A 17,800-nucleotide genomic window follows, 5' to 3' on the forward strand; every position below is an offset into this window, starting at 1 on the left:
AATGCACAGCAGCCACAACATCCTGACCACAACATCCCATTATAAATGGAGAAATAAATGATGAGCAGCACAAGCTAAGCTGCTTCTCCCAAAAGATTTTAACTCCATCCCAATGACAGCTAATTCTTCTTCCCCCAGCCCATCCCTGCTCATGAGCCTTGTGTTAGGGACATTGTATGCCCCACATCCACCAAACACAGAGCAGCTCTTCTTCTGTAATTAGGTTTCTTTATTCACCATTCATTCAACACGACTTAACAATCACACAAGGAGGTGGGTAAAATATTACATTTTTCTTTCTTTGAGGATCTATAATTTAATATATATGTACCTAACTTATTATCTGGGTACATCATGCTAAAGTACTCAAACATGTATCAGTGGAGCTTGGTTTGGTTTGGTTTCTTTTGACCAAATATTTACAGCCAGAAATATGGCTAAACCCCAGACTTCTTGACTTCACCTCCAGGCTATCAAAACCAAATCAGCAAATCATTTCTCTGTGTCCTATTAACTCACCAGAGGTCTAGTTTCCCTCTTGATTAAACAACATTTACCCAGGAAACACACTCTAGTTTCATTTGTGTACTTTGTGGTTTGGGGTCTGTTCAAGCAATGGAAATAGATCAGCTGGTCCTTCCTAGCTGCTGAGCATGAAACCCAGGCTCTGGCAGGATGGCACTGGCACTCTCTGAGTGGAGACCTGCCTGCTGGTGATCCCTCAGCAAGATCAAAGTCAGGGGACAGCGTGCTTCCAACAACAGCCATCAGTGATCTCATTCAGTCTGACGTGCCTCTCATGCTCAAAGCCTGAGCTTGCACTGACATTGCTGATCTAGGGGAGCAGCCTCTCTTAGCAAACAGTGTGCAGGAGAAGTAGATTGATGTTCAGGCTGTTTTCTCCAGACCAGCTTTATTCTGGCTCTGAGGACTTGACACCCACCAGAAACAGGAACGTGCTCTGCTTGTTCTGTCCATGTGAAAGGAGTGTGGCCTACAGCGCCCAACAGGATTCCTTGGCGGCAACCATGTCCCTGCAGGTGGGGACTAGCAGGATCCTCACTCAGAAGTGAAATTCTGAGTGGACTACAATGCTGATGCAGATACATTAATGATCCTTAGTCAATCCAGATTTACACCTGCTCTGTGATCTTCATTAAACCATGGAATATTTTCGCCTCTGTTCCCCACCTGCAAAAGAGGATTATGGTGCTTCTTTGAGGATATATTCACTAGTACTTCCTTGGGTATATATTCACTAATGTTTCCAAAAGACACTTGAAAATTGTGATGATGAACATTCAAGAGTAGAAGACATTTCAGCCTCACATTTCTGCAGAGGTTAACACACAAATTTACTCTGCTATCTAGTCCTTTAGTCCAGCCAGTCTATGATGAATAACATTGAAGAGGGTAATCTTTTGTATTTTTCCAATATTCATTAGAATTTCTGAATCCCCTGAAACATACCATGCTGGTTGAAGCTGCCAGTCTTCTGAAGCACTTCTGAAGAGCTTGAAAGCATTTTGAAGAGCCCAGTGCAGCTACTGGGTTTCAGTCCTCATATCAGGGCCTCCGATGTTCTCCCATCCTACGTTCCACTTGTGATCACTGTTACTGGCTGAGTGGTGGAGGCTATGTACCCACAGATACTTGTCCACCTTTCTCTGAGACAGATAATTGGAGTGTGCAATTAAGTGCTACTGACAGCAGCAGCTTTGGAATTGAAAATGTTTTGGGTCAACATCTGTGGATTCCAGCAGAACAAAGACTACGAGGATTCACACATAAGGTGCAAATGACCTAAACATTTTGAAAAGTTTTTTAATAATGATATGTTCCATACTTGCTCTCCATTTCTATCCTTCCTGCTTGTACACTCACTGCCAGAAAACCAGACAGCTGCTCTCAAAGGGAAAGGGAATAGTCCAAAACTCACAGAAAAGGCCACAGTGAAAATTCACACTGCCTTCCCAACAGACCACACAGCATCTCAGGCATGGGGGACAGGGACTAAAGCTGTTACTGGCCTCATTTCACTCTCCCAGCTACACCAGTTAGTTTGTTTGAGACAGGAAAGCAGACACCCACACAGTTGCTCATGCTGAGTTTGTTGCAAGCTGGACACAGAGTTCTCAGTCCTCCACCTCTGAAGACACACAGGAAGAAAGTCTGCTCACAACATCCAAGAGTGAGCCTTCCTCCTGTCCACACCATCTCATGTGCCACTGCCATGCTGGGGTGAGGCCAGGCAGCCCAGTGTTGGAAAATCCTGGATTTTTTCAAGATGCAGGTTTGGAAGGTGTCCTCTAATCCCTATCAGGAAAAGAGGGAAAACTAATTGCCAGAGCAACTGGAGCTGTTTAAGACATAAAGAAAGCTGTGTGCATTTGATGATCCCTAGGGGCAGAGATCTTGGCAGCAGTGTCTCTCAAGGCCATTGTCACACATCACACTGAACACAGCAGTGGGGATCCAGTCTTCTCCATGCAAGGAAACAGGTGGCAGGACACAGCTCCACAGCTCCTGCACAGTTGGGAAAGGGGAGTAACAAATTATTTGTATGCACAACACGAGATTTACGGAGGTCAAGAGTTCTACAGACACACTAGGTATTTAAGGTCTCGACATAGCCTGCAGAGAGCCAGCCCTGGGGGCCAGTATATCCTAAAATAAACCCTTTAGATCCCTGCTCAGTGGGGTCACTCCCCAGGCTGCCCTGTCACCATTAGCTGGACTCACACTCGCAGCTGGACCCAACAGGATTTAAATGCTGCCACACATGTAGGCTCCTACTCCACAGTCCGTTCCAGACTGAAACCCTGCCCAGGTGTCAGGGTGCCTGTACTCAGACTGCAAATTACTTTCCTGGCCTGGTCTCACCCTCTCATGTATCTGCTGCTGTTGATGGATGAGACTGGCAAAGTCTTCAGGCTCAGGTTCACTAGCTAATGCCTCATCCTTCAGTAAAATGAATACAAGGACAAAAACTTGGCACAGACAACCAAAGGGTAATATTCTTTTACGTGAATCTGATTTCTGGACTAAAAGCACCTTTCAGCCTTCTGCATTTTATGGTAGCAATTTATTTTTCTCTGTGCAACCCACACAAGTGGTAGGCTCTTCAAAACTATTATCAGTAAAGTGCCTTTCTCTTAACACATTAAAATCCTTCCATTTCTAATACTTGCTTCTTTTATAATTTAATGGTGCCCAAATCAGTGCTTGCCAACAGAAGCAGAACAGAAACACAAGCTGACAGTCACCACAGAGAAGCATCTAACTAAAATTTCACCTTAAAAAAGGTGACAGGAGAAATCATCACAGTATAGATAAAACACAAAGCAGAACAGTTACACAAAAGCAATCTTTAATTTGGAGTCCACCTTCTGACATTTGCACTTCTGGACCAAGTGCCTGGGACCAGCCATTCCACACATTTCCAGGGAATGGAGTTGCTCACACCCTCAAACGGTAGTCACAGCAAAAGGAGAGTAAATCTCCTTAAATCCCAGCTGGCTGATACGGGTTTACCACAGAAATGGTGTTATCTAATAGCCTTGGTGACGTCAAACAGGAGCAGCAATATGGACCAACAGGCTCGTGCTGCCCTCCTGGAGGCAAGCCCTTGGCATCAGGGCTTGAGCGTGGCTGTGGGGCCACAGACTGCTCTGGAGGAGATCCAGAAGTGTGGATACGATATGGCCAGTGCAGGCTACAGAGCTCACTGCAACTTTCCATCCCACAATGGTGGAATTTATGTTCAGGTTTGAGTTTCTTTTGAAAAAAATCATGCATTTGTGACAACTGCCCTGGCACCTGCCTTCAGCCCTAAAGCCTAACAGCATCAGCCACCTTTATTTCTCTTCTCCTCTGCCTTCTGGCTCTTCACATCTCATGAGAGTGGTGATCATGAGGGGGAAACCATGACAAGCCAGGCCAAATTCCTGAGACACAACTCAGACTGTGGTGGGCTATGAGCTTTTCAGACTGGAAAGTTGCCACCTGAGCAACTTGAGTGCAAGCAGGCTGCTACTGCAAGCCAGGCTACAGAATGTTTTCCAGGACCTGAGGACCTTCCTATTTGGAAGCACCTCCAAATACTCTTTGTCCTTGAGAATCTTTCCATATCCATCTGGCACAACCAGCAGTCACCTAAAAAAGTCTTCCAGTTCACTCCTGTGACTATTTGGCAAGTTCCAGGAACGGAAACTTCAGCATCTCATCACTACCATTGAAATTTTAAAAAGCTGCTGAGCTACTTTATCCTTGAACAAATCCAGGAAAAATTATAATAACCATTGATTATAATTCTTGTGTGAGGGTCAATGCACCCGTGGCATTGTAACCTCATTTACTGATTCAGTGCATGAATAATTCAACTTTTTAATGCAAAATTTGTATGTTTCAATAGTTCTTGAGCTTCACAGATACAGTAAGCTTGCTGAAGCTTTAACCTAAGCTACGCTCATCTGCATTTTTTTATTTACCACATTCACTATTAAACCAGAATTATCTTCAAGCATGGAACTGCCTTGCAAAGTTATCACAGCTGGCAATCTCAAAATAAATCTTTAGAACAATAAGAAATGTTGGTTCCTGAGTATCTGTCCTAGGGGAATTTTTTTTAAGAGTAGCATAGCCCACAGGGTTTTTTTTTTGCTAGAGTAGAATAGTCCAGTGTCCTAAAAAAAATTTTTAAAATTGGATTTTGCAAGTATTCTCATAGCTGAAAGCTGGCAAGTAAAGCTAAACACAGCTGCCTCTCTCACTGGAGATCTAAACAGCAAAATACCAGCAGCAAGTCCTTTTCCCATTCAAGACAGAAAGCCTTAATTGAGGGTAAGATTTCACCCCACATTTTTGAAGCAGATTTTAAACTGTCAAATTCTCTCTCTCTCTCAGAACTAGTCTGTCTGTCTCTCTCTGAATCTACACATGCACAAATAAACATTTGCTTATGGTCTCGCACAGCACCCTTTTAACTTCTGCTTTCAGTCTAAGAGGGCAGAGTCTTAGTAAATGTCATTATTTCACTGTAGTATTTCCTATCAAAAGATCCATCTTGAGCAATTAAATCTTCCACTCTATTTCATTCTATTCAAGGACGTGCTTTTTGCTGCCAAGAGTTTAAAAATACACTTATTAATCTAAATGTTTATTTTGGAGGCACTGGGTTAATAATTTCCCCTGCCTCTCACTTTTCGTCTATATTTCTTTCACACAAAAGTGGGGGGAAAAAACAGGAGTTGCAAGAGGAGTTTTAAACCTCTCCTTTCCCCAGCAGCCATCTCTACTCTAAATGTCATCTGCAACATGTTTTCAGCCTAATAGCATCACTATTCCCAGTGGGAGACTCCAGATGTTGGAGCAAAGTCCTTTCAAATCCCACAGCACTTGTGCTGCTGCCCTCTGGGATCTGTGCCTCAGCTGACAGAGGAAAGAAGGGGAAGGAGCAGGCACTGCCATCCGTTTTCCCACAAGATGCAGATCCTTGGTTCCCCAGAGCATGCAGGATCCAATCAGTGTGTCATACCATTACTACATAAATGTTAGGAGTGGTCTCAAACTGCTGAGCTCCCTTAGACTTTACACCTCCTAAGGTGTGGAATAAAGCACACAAAACAGAGGGACACACAAAGCCTCTTAGTCCATTCAGCTGCTCCAAGGAGATGGGGCTAATCTATAACAAAAATCAGCCTTGTTAACAAAATTCCCATTTAGGTTTGGATAAAGGCTGCCTCAGGATCAGGAAGGTGGTTCCTCAGGCTTTGTGTTCCAGTGCTTGCTCACAGAGCAGAAACCAAATCCTATGGCTTGAAGAAAATCACTGGCAGGATTCAGCAAAGCACTGTTGTTCTCCAGTTAGACACACACACTGTAGTGCCAGGTGCTACAGGGATGGATCAGTGATAAGCATTACTGAACTGAGAGAAAAAGGCAAAATTAGTATAGGTGCACCTACTTGTTCTTTGTATTCCTTTACAGACCAAGCTTTCCTGAAATTGTCTGTTACATGCCGCAGGGCCATCTCTTCCAGCCACCTTCTAAAGAGACTCTGACACTGTGTTTCAACAAAAACCTGCAATCAAAATCTTAGCCAGCTCTGTTTGCAAGTTCAGCACAGTCATCTGCTTAATTTTGAATGAAAGAGCTGAGTGCTTGGCAAAACTGGTAGTGGCAATGTACAACCTGAAAGGCTGAAAAATAATCTCTCTGTTTTCTAAAAATATGCTTTGATATTAGTTTGGTTTCCTTCAGGCTCATAATAACAGGCTGAAAACAGAAAAGACTGTAGGGAGGTTTCTGTTCAGTCAGGGAGCAATGCAGAATTGTCAGCAATTCTGGTGCAGGGTCCAATTCCCCTCGTCCTCCTCTTACACATTACTGTGTTTAGGCTCATAATCTGATTTTATACGTGTAGTCCTGTCCACCCCTCTGACAGGAAATGCAGACAGACAGCCTTCAAAGCACACTTGCATTGAGGTGCCCATGAGACCAGGCAAAATGGGATCAGCCCCCTCCAGGTCTGTTGTTCGCAGTGCTGCTCCAGCTGAGCCTTCCCAGGGGTGGAGCAGGGACACAGTGGTGGCAGAGAGCCTTCTCCCACCCCACGTGAAAGCAGCGTGTGCCTTGGTGTCATTCTGAAACCTGCTGGTCAGGTTTGACCACCACTTGCCCTTTGCATTTTCGACTTTTTTTCCTACTGAGATGCCAAAGTCACATTACTGAATGCTTGGTAATTAAACACAGACTGCATAAAATGCCTCCTTTAAGTCTTCCACTGGCAATTAAAGTTGTTAGAAGGAAACACGAGGCAAAAAAAAAGGCAGAAAATATGTAGGTTAAAATATAATTAGTAGTTATATTTATCACTGAGCTAATTCTGAGTGGAAGCAAACGAGGTGCCAGACTGCAGGCAGACATGGCCACTTTCTGGGAGGCCCACAGCAGGTCCCAATCTGCTGCTCCAGACTGTTTTGCCACTGAGCACTACACTGAGAAGCAAAAAGAGTAAACCAATTGGTTTCTGAAGAATTTGTTAAAAGGGTACACAAATTTTTGACACACAATTACTCCTGAAAAAAAAAAATCAATGGGATTTTTTACTCCCACTCCTTAGGTCTGCAGAAAAACGCAGCCTACATATGTTAAAACTGAAAAAAAAATTACTTCTACTAATATTTTGTATCAGACATTCATTAACAATTATATAAATCTGCTTTTAAACTGCTCATTTCAGTTCTAAAAATCAAAACCTATTCTTTCTGCATAGCTTTTAATCACTGTACAGCTTTAAAGCACTTTTTTGGATAAATAGAGGGGAAGGTGTCTGAGCTGTATTTGAATCTTCATTGCTGAAAGCCGAACCTTTTCAGTAATAATCACATTTAGCTGCAAATATACTGATCCCTTCTAGTAACTATTGCCTCATATCAGAGTTCAGCACCTCGGCAGCCAGGTCTGATGCAATCACCTGACATTTCCCTTGGCATGGAAATTTAGTATTGTAAAAACCAATGCATTTAGAGGATTAAAAACCAAGTCCCAGGTACTGAATTGACTGCCACTGGATTTTTCAGTTTTGGGGTTTTATTTTTTATGTTATATATTTTAGGTGGGAGGAACACAAGAGTTGTCCTGCAGAAAGCCTCAGCCTGGTAGCAGGTGGGGTTTGGGGTACACAGAGTTTCCAGGGCTGGGATGAGAGAAAGGAAACATTTCCTTTTTCTCGTCCACAAAAGACATTTAATTTGAAAGCCACTGAGGTACAAAATGGAAACCTGCAGTTCCCCTCTTTTCTGGCTTACTTTTCAGGTAAAACTGTACTTTTCTTGAGTGTCATGAATGCTGTACTGCAAAAAGTTATTAATAAATAATAACTTGAGTATATATACAAGATCATTATTTAATCTTTCAGTGATCTTTTTCTATGCATAATTTATTAAATGTTTTATTTATTGCTCATATTTATTAAAAATTGATTCTATTTCTTCTACCTAATGTCAATTTCCAGATGCAACCAATTATTAATATTTAATAAATTGAAAGATGCATGGAAAGAAATATTAAAAAAATTGAAGTGCTCACTCCACATGTCTCCTCACAGACATATCTCTCACTGCATGTTAAGCAACCCCATCCTTTCTTTCCAGTCTGGAATTCCACTTTAATTTGCAATTTGGACAGTAGTGACAATAAAAAGTTTGAAGCTCCAAACTCACCAACTTCTTGCCCCAGGAAGCCTGTGAGATTTGGTTCAGCCAAGGAGAGACTCTGAAACTTAGCACTCATCTCTGAGCCATCAGACTCCACTTTTAAGACATTTGCTTCAACCCCAAAAGCTAGAGACAATAAATAAATATAAACTCCAAATAAATAATATGGATGGAAAGCTTCCAAAAAACGAGAAGATAAGATGCCACATGTCATAAGGTGATTCAAAACATTAATTCCAGACACTTCCTAGCACTTGCACATGGAAAAACAATTCTTAGATTTGCTCCCAGCTTCACTGGGAGCTGGGGACACCCAGCAGGTCTCCTGGGGGACACTGCCCTGCACATCACTGTAGCTCCAGCCCAAACTCCTCTTTAGCTTTTACCTGTTGCCCTGGCACTAAGCTGGCAGCACATCCGTCCTTGTTCTGCAGCAGCCTGAGTGCCTGGGGCTGGGGGCAGCTTCTTGGCTAATCCTGTGCCTAGGCTCATCAAGAAGCCCACTTGAAAGACCAGAAGTGTCTTCATAAGCTCTGAGGTCTTTAGACATGCCTGCTGTACAAAACAAAGCTAGAACACTGAGAAACTGGAAACAATTAAAAGCAAAACTCAAATAGTAATGACTTGGTTGTCTGGAAGGAATTGAGGAATGATTAAAGCAATTAAATCTGGATAACTTGGGTAAGAGATAACTGCAGAGAAGCACTTCCATAAACTTGAAAGGCTTAATTACCATCTAAGGGGTGATGGCACGCACAGAATTAGAGCCTGCACACAAATGATGCTGGGAGATGCAGGGGCATGAGCAGGGGGACCTCAAACCCTGGGCAAGGCTGGGGAACCAAAACTCTCACAGCTGAGAAAATTGAGGTGTCTGGGCAGGAAGAAATCAATGAGACAACAGATCTACCCTCACTGGTGAAGCAGATAGAACAAAATAGCAGGTCACATCTCCAAAAGGAGACCTGCTAGGAGCAGGGCAGGGACAGGGAGAGCAGTAACCAGTGAGCTCTGCTCCTCCTGCCAGCCTGCACCTGGAGCTACTCACTGCATCACTCTGCTGGAGCTTCAGCCTCAAGGGTTTCAATGATGTTTGAATTGACAGGGGCTCTTCCTGAGTGTGATGCTTCCTCCCACCCCTCGCTGCTTTCCACACACCCAATACAGATGTAGAAATTAGGCTGCAGGCAGTGAGAGCTGGGAAATTAAATGTGATTGCTGGATAAAACTTTGCAAGTGACAAATACAATGAGCTTGTTTTAATCCTCTTGAACTGCTAAACACACTGACTGCCTGGGCCAGTGCAGAGCTCTGTGTGGCAGAGCCAGGGACAGCCCTTTCTGAGGGACACCTGCTGCCAGCTTTGATTTGCACTTTGTTCTGATCTGTAAAGCTGAAAAGCAGTGTTTATGGGCATTATGTGTTTGCATACAAACCCTTTTAAAGTGGTAGGGGTGCACCCAGCTCATGTGCCAAGTAGGTCTTGCACCCATTTCTGACTGCTTATGGCCATAGCACCTGAGAAGCTGCTGCATGGAGCACAGAACATGGAGCAAAGGCTCTGTGCTGCTGCCACAGTGCTCCTCCACACTGGGGCTCCCCTCACAGCCAGGCAGAGCTGTACCCCAAATGTGCCCCCCTTTCAGCCAAGCTGTTTGCAGTTACCTGCCTGTTCCCTGGGTTGCTTGGGCTTTTAAAACATTCCCAGCACAGCCCTGCTGCCCCTTGCTCCTTAGCTAAGGGAGATGTTGTCCCATGTTCCAAAGGTGCCAAAAGAACCATTCACAATTTAGCACCTTCCCAAGACTCCAGAATGAAGGTTCTTCATCAGTCCTCCCTCAATATTAAAAAAAACAACAACAACAACAACAAAAAAAGAAAAACACAAACAAACAAAAAACACCTGTACATGGGCCCAAGCAGCATTGTAAAAGCTAGCAGTGTAAACAAAGGTAAGCTTGAATGTGCTCAGGATCCTGCTCCAGGAATTCAGGATGTGAGGGATTGAAATTCCTGGTTCAGGTACCAGTTCTGATCCTGTAATATCTTTAGGAAGGGGGCATCATGACTAATTAAGGTGCTGAAAGATGTAAGCAAATCCCATTTATCAGGGTTATGAATTCCTGCCAATAGCTGATGGTAAAGCCTTGCACTCCAGTACAGGCGAGCTGAGCTGCTTTGGGTGAGCACCACATCCTGCTGCTTGTCCATCAGGGCTGCTCCTCACAACTTCACACCAAATCTTACAGCAGCTGGCTTGAAAGGTTCTGTTCCAGAATCATGATATTGTGTTTTTGTTGTTGCTTTCTCTTTTATGCCCCCACCAAAAAAATTTCAAAACCTAACTGAAAAATGTCACCCAAATTTAATATAAAGCGTGAGAAGACAAAACAGACAACACACATTTTTAGTTTCATTATTTCTTCCAAACAAAATCTTGCTGTTTTGTTAAACAACCTCAATTATCTACCCAGGTGATTAGAGTTTAAAGAACATCAGTGTTATTTTCTAACAATCAGGGGAAACATCTCAATTAAACAAGAGTCTGAAAACCTTTTCCCATTGCTTCCTCACTTTTAAGGCTCCCTGCATGTCCCAGGCAAGTAATTGTCTGTCCAAAATAGTAATCCTCTCCACAGAAAATAATAAGTCCAAAGTGTACCCTGGCCACATTCTTTGGAGTCTACCAGCTCATTTTTTTACTGTTTCAGTGCAAAACCACAGAAAAAAAAATTATTTTGTCATGATCCCACCTTATTACTGCCTGATGTCCATCACCCACAAAATCCTCCAGCTGTCAGTGCTGAAGTCTTCAGTATTTCCTAAGGCATGGACTCTCAGAGTGGAAATTTTCCTATGGAAAGCATTTTGAAAGCAGCTCCCTCACACAGTATTCCCTGATAGAGTGTGCAGCCGTTTCCAGGGCAATGTGTGACATCTCCTCCACTGCAGCTAAAATCCTTCCAGATTAAGGCAAGAATGCAGAAAGCAGCCAAGTGGGAGATAAGTAACATGTAATAATTTTCAAAGTCTCTGTCTCACTTATCAGTGAAAGCAAAGTATTTGCTTTTTCAGATGGGTATTTGGAATTACTCTGCATATGCTGGGGTTCTGAACAGTTTCCCCTGCTCCTGGGGGTTTTGTAGCCTGGGTTTGGGTGATTGGTGGCCTCACTTAAAGCCTGGGCAGGGTCACCCCTCTTGTCTGAAGCTGTTCTTGAGCTGAAGTCTGGAGCAGGACTGTCCTCAGTCCCTGCCTGAGCTACCCCACAGCTTTGCTGTGACCACACTGGATGATGCCAGCCTATTCCACCAGCTGACATCCTGCCTAGCCTCAGCCCACCCCCACCTCCATGGAGACACTTCATGCCCTGGGCTGGGCCTGACAGAAAAGTATGAGCTGAAATCTGTGACTATTAGTTTAAAAATTTGACAAAAATATATGGGGTTTGGGGGGAGAGGGGGCTGTAGGATGGAGACACTCCAGCTGAATAGTTTAATTTTATCTGAATTCCTATGTTTCACAAAAAAATTATTTTGACAGACATTTTTGTTCCAGTTGTTGTTATAAATAATGTCTAGGTACACTTACAGTAGCATTTTGGTCCAAATCAAAAGCCTGCTTGTGGAACAAAATCTCCTGATGATGACCCCTACCTAACATTGATTTCCATCACTGTGGGGGAGCGGACCATGCAAACTTGTCTCTTTCTGGATGAAGCTAAATCCAAAGGTGGGCTTCAACTGCCAGTGGATGTCCAATCCATGAGAACAGGCTGAAGCTAGTCTGAAGTGTCCTTGAAATGTCCATAGGAGAAACTTTGGGTCTTCAGCATTGGTTTCATCCAAAATTCTTTGGTTAATAGGACCTTCAAATAACTTTTCAAACTATATATAAACTATCCAGGCATATTTGGTTTGTATCTCATTAGGATGAGCAAATACTACTTGTAGAGAACTTGCACTATCTGAATACTCAGTTGTCTGATACAAAGAGTAAAAATACTGTCTCTGAAGCTACAGTAATTTTTGCAAATCACTGATTCCAGGTTTTTTTCTGAACATTTTATCTCAGCATATTGAGGTTGCCTGTATCTTGTTAGATTTAACCCAGTGATGATTCCTTGCATCACGTATTTCACATTTGTGGTGTGTACATGAAGAGATGTCACAAAATGAAAATTTCCTGAAATAACAGAATCACAGATGCCACCATAACCAAAGCTCTGTAAAAACTGAGTCATTTACATTGCATCAGAGGAAATAATTTTGGTATGAAAAGTTGATATGAGACTGTAAATAATTACAACAAATAGAGCAATTTTTACTTTCTTTAAAAATGCAACACAAGGGAGACAATCTGATGATTAATGCAGGCATTAGAACCTTGAAACTAATAGCTGTACGTGTGGGTTCCACAACCACCCACAGACTGCTTCCCAGATGGTGCATATGAATCTTGTGTAAATGTGCCCGGGGCAAGGTATGATGTGAAAGGAAGTAAATGTAGTAAAATTTGCCACTAAATTAAATATTTGAAGAAAATAATAGCTCACCAACTCATACAAACTATGGAATGTAAGTGCCCTTCCAGCAGGAACAGGCGGATACTGGAAAGTCAGCACTGACTCCATAACAGCTGATCATGAAACCTCATCTCACTGCAGCAAACAGGACATCGGGCAGTCAGTCTGTTCTGCCCCATCCTGTCCAGGTGACCTCTTGGGAACTGCCCTCATCAGGTCCTGAAGGAGTTCATGGTTTCAACTTTCACAGGACTGTCCAGCACGCCCTCAACAACACCAGTAATTAAAAGGCAAAAGCACTCTGACATTTAATACTTGGTACAGTCACTGAATTTTAAGCAGTCACACAACAAAGATTAAGATAGAAGACAAAGTCAGGAAGGAAGGTATGAAGAGCAGGCAGATATTAAGGATAAAAATACAGCATCACTTCCCTCACCTTTCCAGTCAGAGAATCATTTTGTCCCAGAAGTTATTTGATTCTACATCATATTGGTTTGTGGTTTGATATTCTCTTTTTTGGACTAGTCCAATTTCATCCATGAAAAAATGTAATTGGCCAGAGGTCTGCTTCCGTGCTTGAAACTTCAATTCAATAATCTCTCTCCTATTGTATTCCACAGAGATCCAGAAGTAATGTGTGCTCAGGATATGAGAGGAGTGATTCTCTGGGAGAGCTGAAGTTCAATTCCTTTATTTCATTTCAATAAATGGAGGTTGACTTTTAAATTGGCAGATTTGTCAAAGGTGATTTTTTTATCACAATTAAAAGCTCAAACATGTAGTGGTCTTATCAAAAGAAAAAAAAAGATTTATTTTTTCCAGATTTCTGAGCAAGTATCAGCCAGAAAAAGCGGAGTGGAGGGAATATGACCAAAATATATTTTCACAAATACAATAATTTTAAAAAATTAATTTGTTCCAGCTGTGTTTGCTTCTCTCAAATAGGTAAATAATTCTGTTATGGTTACACACATTCTCACAGAAAGAAGACTTTGGAAACTCATGAGGATTCATGAAAAGCAAAGTTTACACAGAGGAGGAAATGAGCCAGACAGGAGTCAGACGGCACTGATCACAACCAGCACTTCAAACACATACAAGTACCCATGGGAATATTGGAAAGAATTATAGCAACACCTTGTGCAAGACTTCAGACATGTTGAACTCTGCCTTGGACAAACACTGGGTCAAACACAGCAAGTGTCAAGAAATGTCACTTTTTATGATATTTAAAACTGTGATTGTCTTACCTGAAGGACCCCAGCCTGAGAGGGTTCTAGTTGCTTAATTTATATCTGGCTTTAATGTTTATATTTATTAAAATCTTACATAGGTTTATATATATCCAAATGAGGAACAACCATCTTTGGATCTGAGAAAGCCATCTCCCTAGACAGCACAGCCAGGAATGCTGAGTATTTAAAGCAGCTGATGCACGGGGGAAAAAAGAGGCTGGAAAGACAACAGCCTCAGCTGTGAAGAGGAGACAGCTGTGGTGTTGTGCCCATAGAGCACAGCTGTAATTTCAGCCCTGCATGACCTGCAGCCCATTGTGCCCTAACACAAATAAGTTGAACACTTGCTAACACTGCAGCTGTGACAGAGCAAAATGGAGACAAGAAATCCTGGTGATAAATACCCTGAGCAAGGTGTACAGCAAGCCAGATCAGCTGGCAAGCCAAATAGTTTAAAAGCCCAGTTTTGAGCCAGCCCACCAACCTGTCCTGCTCAGGAGGTGCTCAGACCCTTCTGACACCAGTGGCCAAAAGATGGGCAAGGCTCAAGCTGTGGAGCAGTGGCACCGAGCTGGTGTGCCTTGAGCCAGCTGTGGAACTCTTGTGGCCAGCGTGGCTAGTGCAGCACAGCTTGCACGGGTTTCATGAGAATGGCTCCCAATTGCCAAAATCAAAATAAATGTGGGCACATTTATGCAAGTGCTGTGGATTCTTAGGACAGCACAGCCTTATGCCTGTGACCCTGGTGCCATGAAAAGCTCATCCATGTGGGCTTCCACTGTGGGAAGATGCCTTGGGTACCAAAGAAGCAGCAGCGGGAAAGAGCAACTGTAGTATTTAGAGGGAATGTAAAAGGGCTCACTTCCACCCAGGCAGTTTTCTCTCAATATAATTTTTTGCCAACTGATAGCAGTTCATAACCATGCAACTGAGGGAATCCCTGTGCCATCTGGAGCATTTCTGAATAGGAGTTTCATAAACCATTATGCAACACTTCTTCCTTCATGTGCATATTCCCAGGAGGGCATTGTTGTGGCCTAGGCAATGAATGTTTTAAAACGTCACAAAACTTGATCAGCTCTACCCTGCATTCCACCACCTTCTGTCAGATGGCTCCACTTGGCAGATCTTGCCATCCCACTCTGAGCAATACTTCAAAGTGCAGTTGAGGAGCCTCCCCATTCCTCTGCACAAGGAGGTGACATGGATTTCTGTTTCCCTGCATGGGTTAGTCACATTGTGAGTCATAAGCAGAGCACACAGTAGCACTACCAGACTCACCACCCTTCAGAGATGGGGAAGGAGGGGCCTGGCACTGCATGCCACAGTCCTGTCCCACCAGGCTGACATCCACCTGGTACTGTTCAGTCATCCTGGAGATGTCCAAAACCCAGCCCAAGAGGAGAACCAGGGTTTTTTTTCCCTGCAGGCATCACCCAGAAAAAGGCAGGTTTCAAAGCTGTCCCTGCCACACCACTAAGATTAGCACAAATATTCACTGTCTTCAGCCCAGAATGGTAATCCATCTAGCTGGAATTGGGTCTGCCTGCCCCATGTGAAAGCCATCCTGTCCCTATCCTGTTGCTTTCTGGCCACCTGAGGAAAGCAAAGCAGGGCTGCCCACCCTCTCCTGTAAAGCCTTTTGTGATACTGCTGAAGGAAAAATGGCAGGTTGGCAATTCATGGAGCGCAGATTAGTTTGTGGCCTCCAAGAAAGACATAGCCTGGCAAATTGTCTGTGAACAGCTTCTGCAAATACAGAACTTTCTTGTTATTATATATATAAATCTGGTTTATTTTTCCAATGGATTAAGTGTTTTGTGAGTAAAATGCATCCATCTTTTCACTGGCTTTCCAAAGAGAAGTGCTTTGCCTCCCAAAGGTCTCCAGCCACACAACACTACCACAAGTCCAGCAGCATCGTTATAGCCTGACACACTCTGGCTGCCCACAGAAGAAAGGACAGCAGGTGCTGATTCCAAATAACAAATGTACTTGGCCTCTCACTGCAACCTTTCAGGGTGCAGGGACATTAATTGGTGTCTCTCCTCTTTCCAGAGAGTGGACAGAGGTCAAATGTCATGATATAAACATGAATACATCATCTTTGAGATCTCTCCATCAGTACTGAAATGTCTTGATATTTGCTGGGCAATAGAAACTGACAGATGGATGGATGGATGGATGGATGGATGGATGGATGGATGGATGGATGGATGGATGGATGGAAGAAAAGACCAATGGACACAAACTGTGTGGTCTCATTGCCTTTGAAGACCGCACTGATGTGAGATAGCACACACCATCACAAACCATCTGGTGGCTGAAGTGGTCAGACTGCTATTCTAGCATCAGAAAGGTCAGAAGTTGGACACGTTTCTTAGAGAGGTTGTCTTATAAACAAAAAAAAAGAGGAAAACCATCTTTGTTTGTGGCCTGTAACAGCCTTTTTGTGAGCACTTACAGACTTGGTACAGGAGAGGATGGCAACCTGATGATGACAAATGAACTCTCAGCATCTCAGTCAGCCCTGCTGCTTCATTCTGGTAAGATCATATTCATCCTGAATATGAAGCTCTCTGTTCATCTGAGGTGGACATCCCCCTGGAACACCCTGCAGGCCTTCTTCTGGACCCAGAGGCACCCTGGAGTCACTCCATCACTGCTGCAGCACAGTTGGTTTTTTTAAACTTTCCATTGATTTACAACTGCTCCAGGCAATAATGATCCTGTTAGCTGCATGCTCTTGCTTTCATTAACAGCTCTTCTTTTCATTCTCACAGTCTGTGAGACCCTCTTGTATCTATCTGCATGTCTGCCTCAGAGCAGGATTGCACTCTGCAGAGCAGGAATTGTTTTACTCTATTTTTTTTTACCATGGTATGTGGCAAACCTCAGCACATGGCAAACCATCCTGTCTGGGTTGCATCAGACATCAAGGCTTCCTCTCCAGCAAAGCCCCTGGCCCCACAACATGGTCAAGGCTGGTCTGAGTGCAGCAGGAAGCTCAGGCTCCTGGAGGCTGGTTGGGGGAAAAGGACCATCTCAGGGCAGGGACCTCTGCAAGACTTGGTGGCTCATCAAATCTTTCTTGCTCTTTTAAAAGTACATTTCTAAATGTGCTGCCTTGAGGCCAAAGAAATTCCCAGAACAAGCATGAATTTTTCAGGAGAATGGAATGTGTCTACTGCTGTTCTCTAAGGCACAAAGGAGGTAAAAAAGGGTTATTTTCTGATTTCAAAGAAGATATTCTTAGTACAAACTTCCAGCAACACATCCAGACAAACACACACAGAAATACTACATATATGAACATGTATGTGTGATTACCACCACCACCACCATTTCAACAGAAGCCCACCCTGGTAAACATTCATCATGTTCCTCTGCTATAAATCATTTATCTTAACACTTGATCTGGAAGTAAAGCACTTTCTCTCCCAATAACATACTAACTGACAAAGGGGAGAGAAATTAGCCAAGGAAAATTTGCTTTGCCTGTTACTGAAAGCCCCAGTAATGCACTGTCCTTGCTCTCTTTTCATGCTCAGTACCCAGAATGGCTGCAGAGTTGTTACCAGGCTGTTGGGCAGGGCTGGGGAGTGGAAATTTGTGTATGGAACCCTTAGGGCTAATTGCATGTGCCACCTTTCAGGTGAATAGAAAATTCGTACACTTGGCCTGTACCCAAAGTGACAGCCCTATCCCCTGTGTCACATAAACATGTTTAGAAAACAATTTTTTGTCCTCCATTACTGAGCATTAAATCTTAACTAACATGCTGCTGAGCTGAGAAATGCTCTTTGTTCCCAGCAGTG

Source organism: Ammospiza caudacuta, chromosome 3 (genome assembly GCF_027887145.1).
Source record: "Ammospiza caudacuta isolate bAmmCau1 chromosome 3, bAmmCau1.pri, whole genome shotgun sequence".
Classification (NCBI taxonomy): domain Eukaryota; kingdom Metazoa; phylum Chordata; class Aves; order Passeriformes; family Passerellidae; genus Ammospiza; species Ammospiza caudacuta.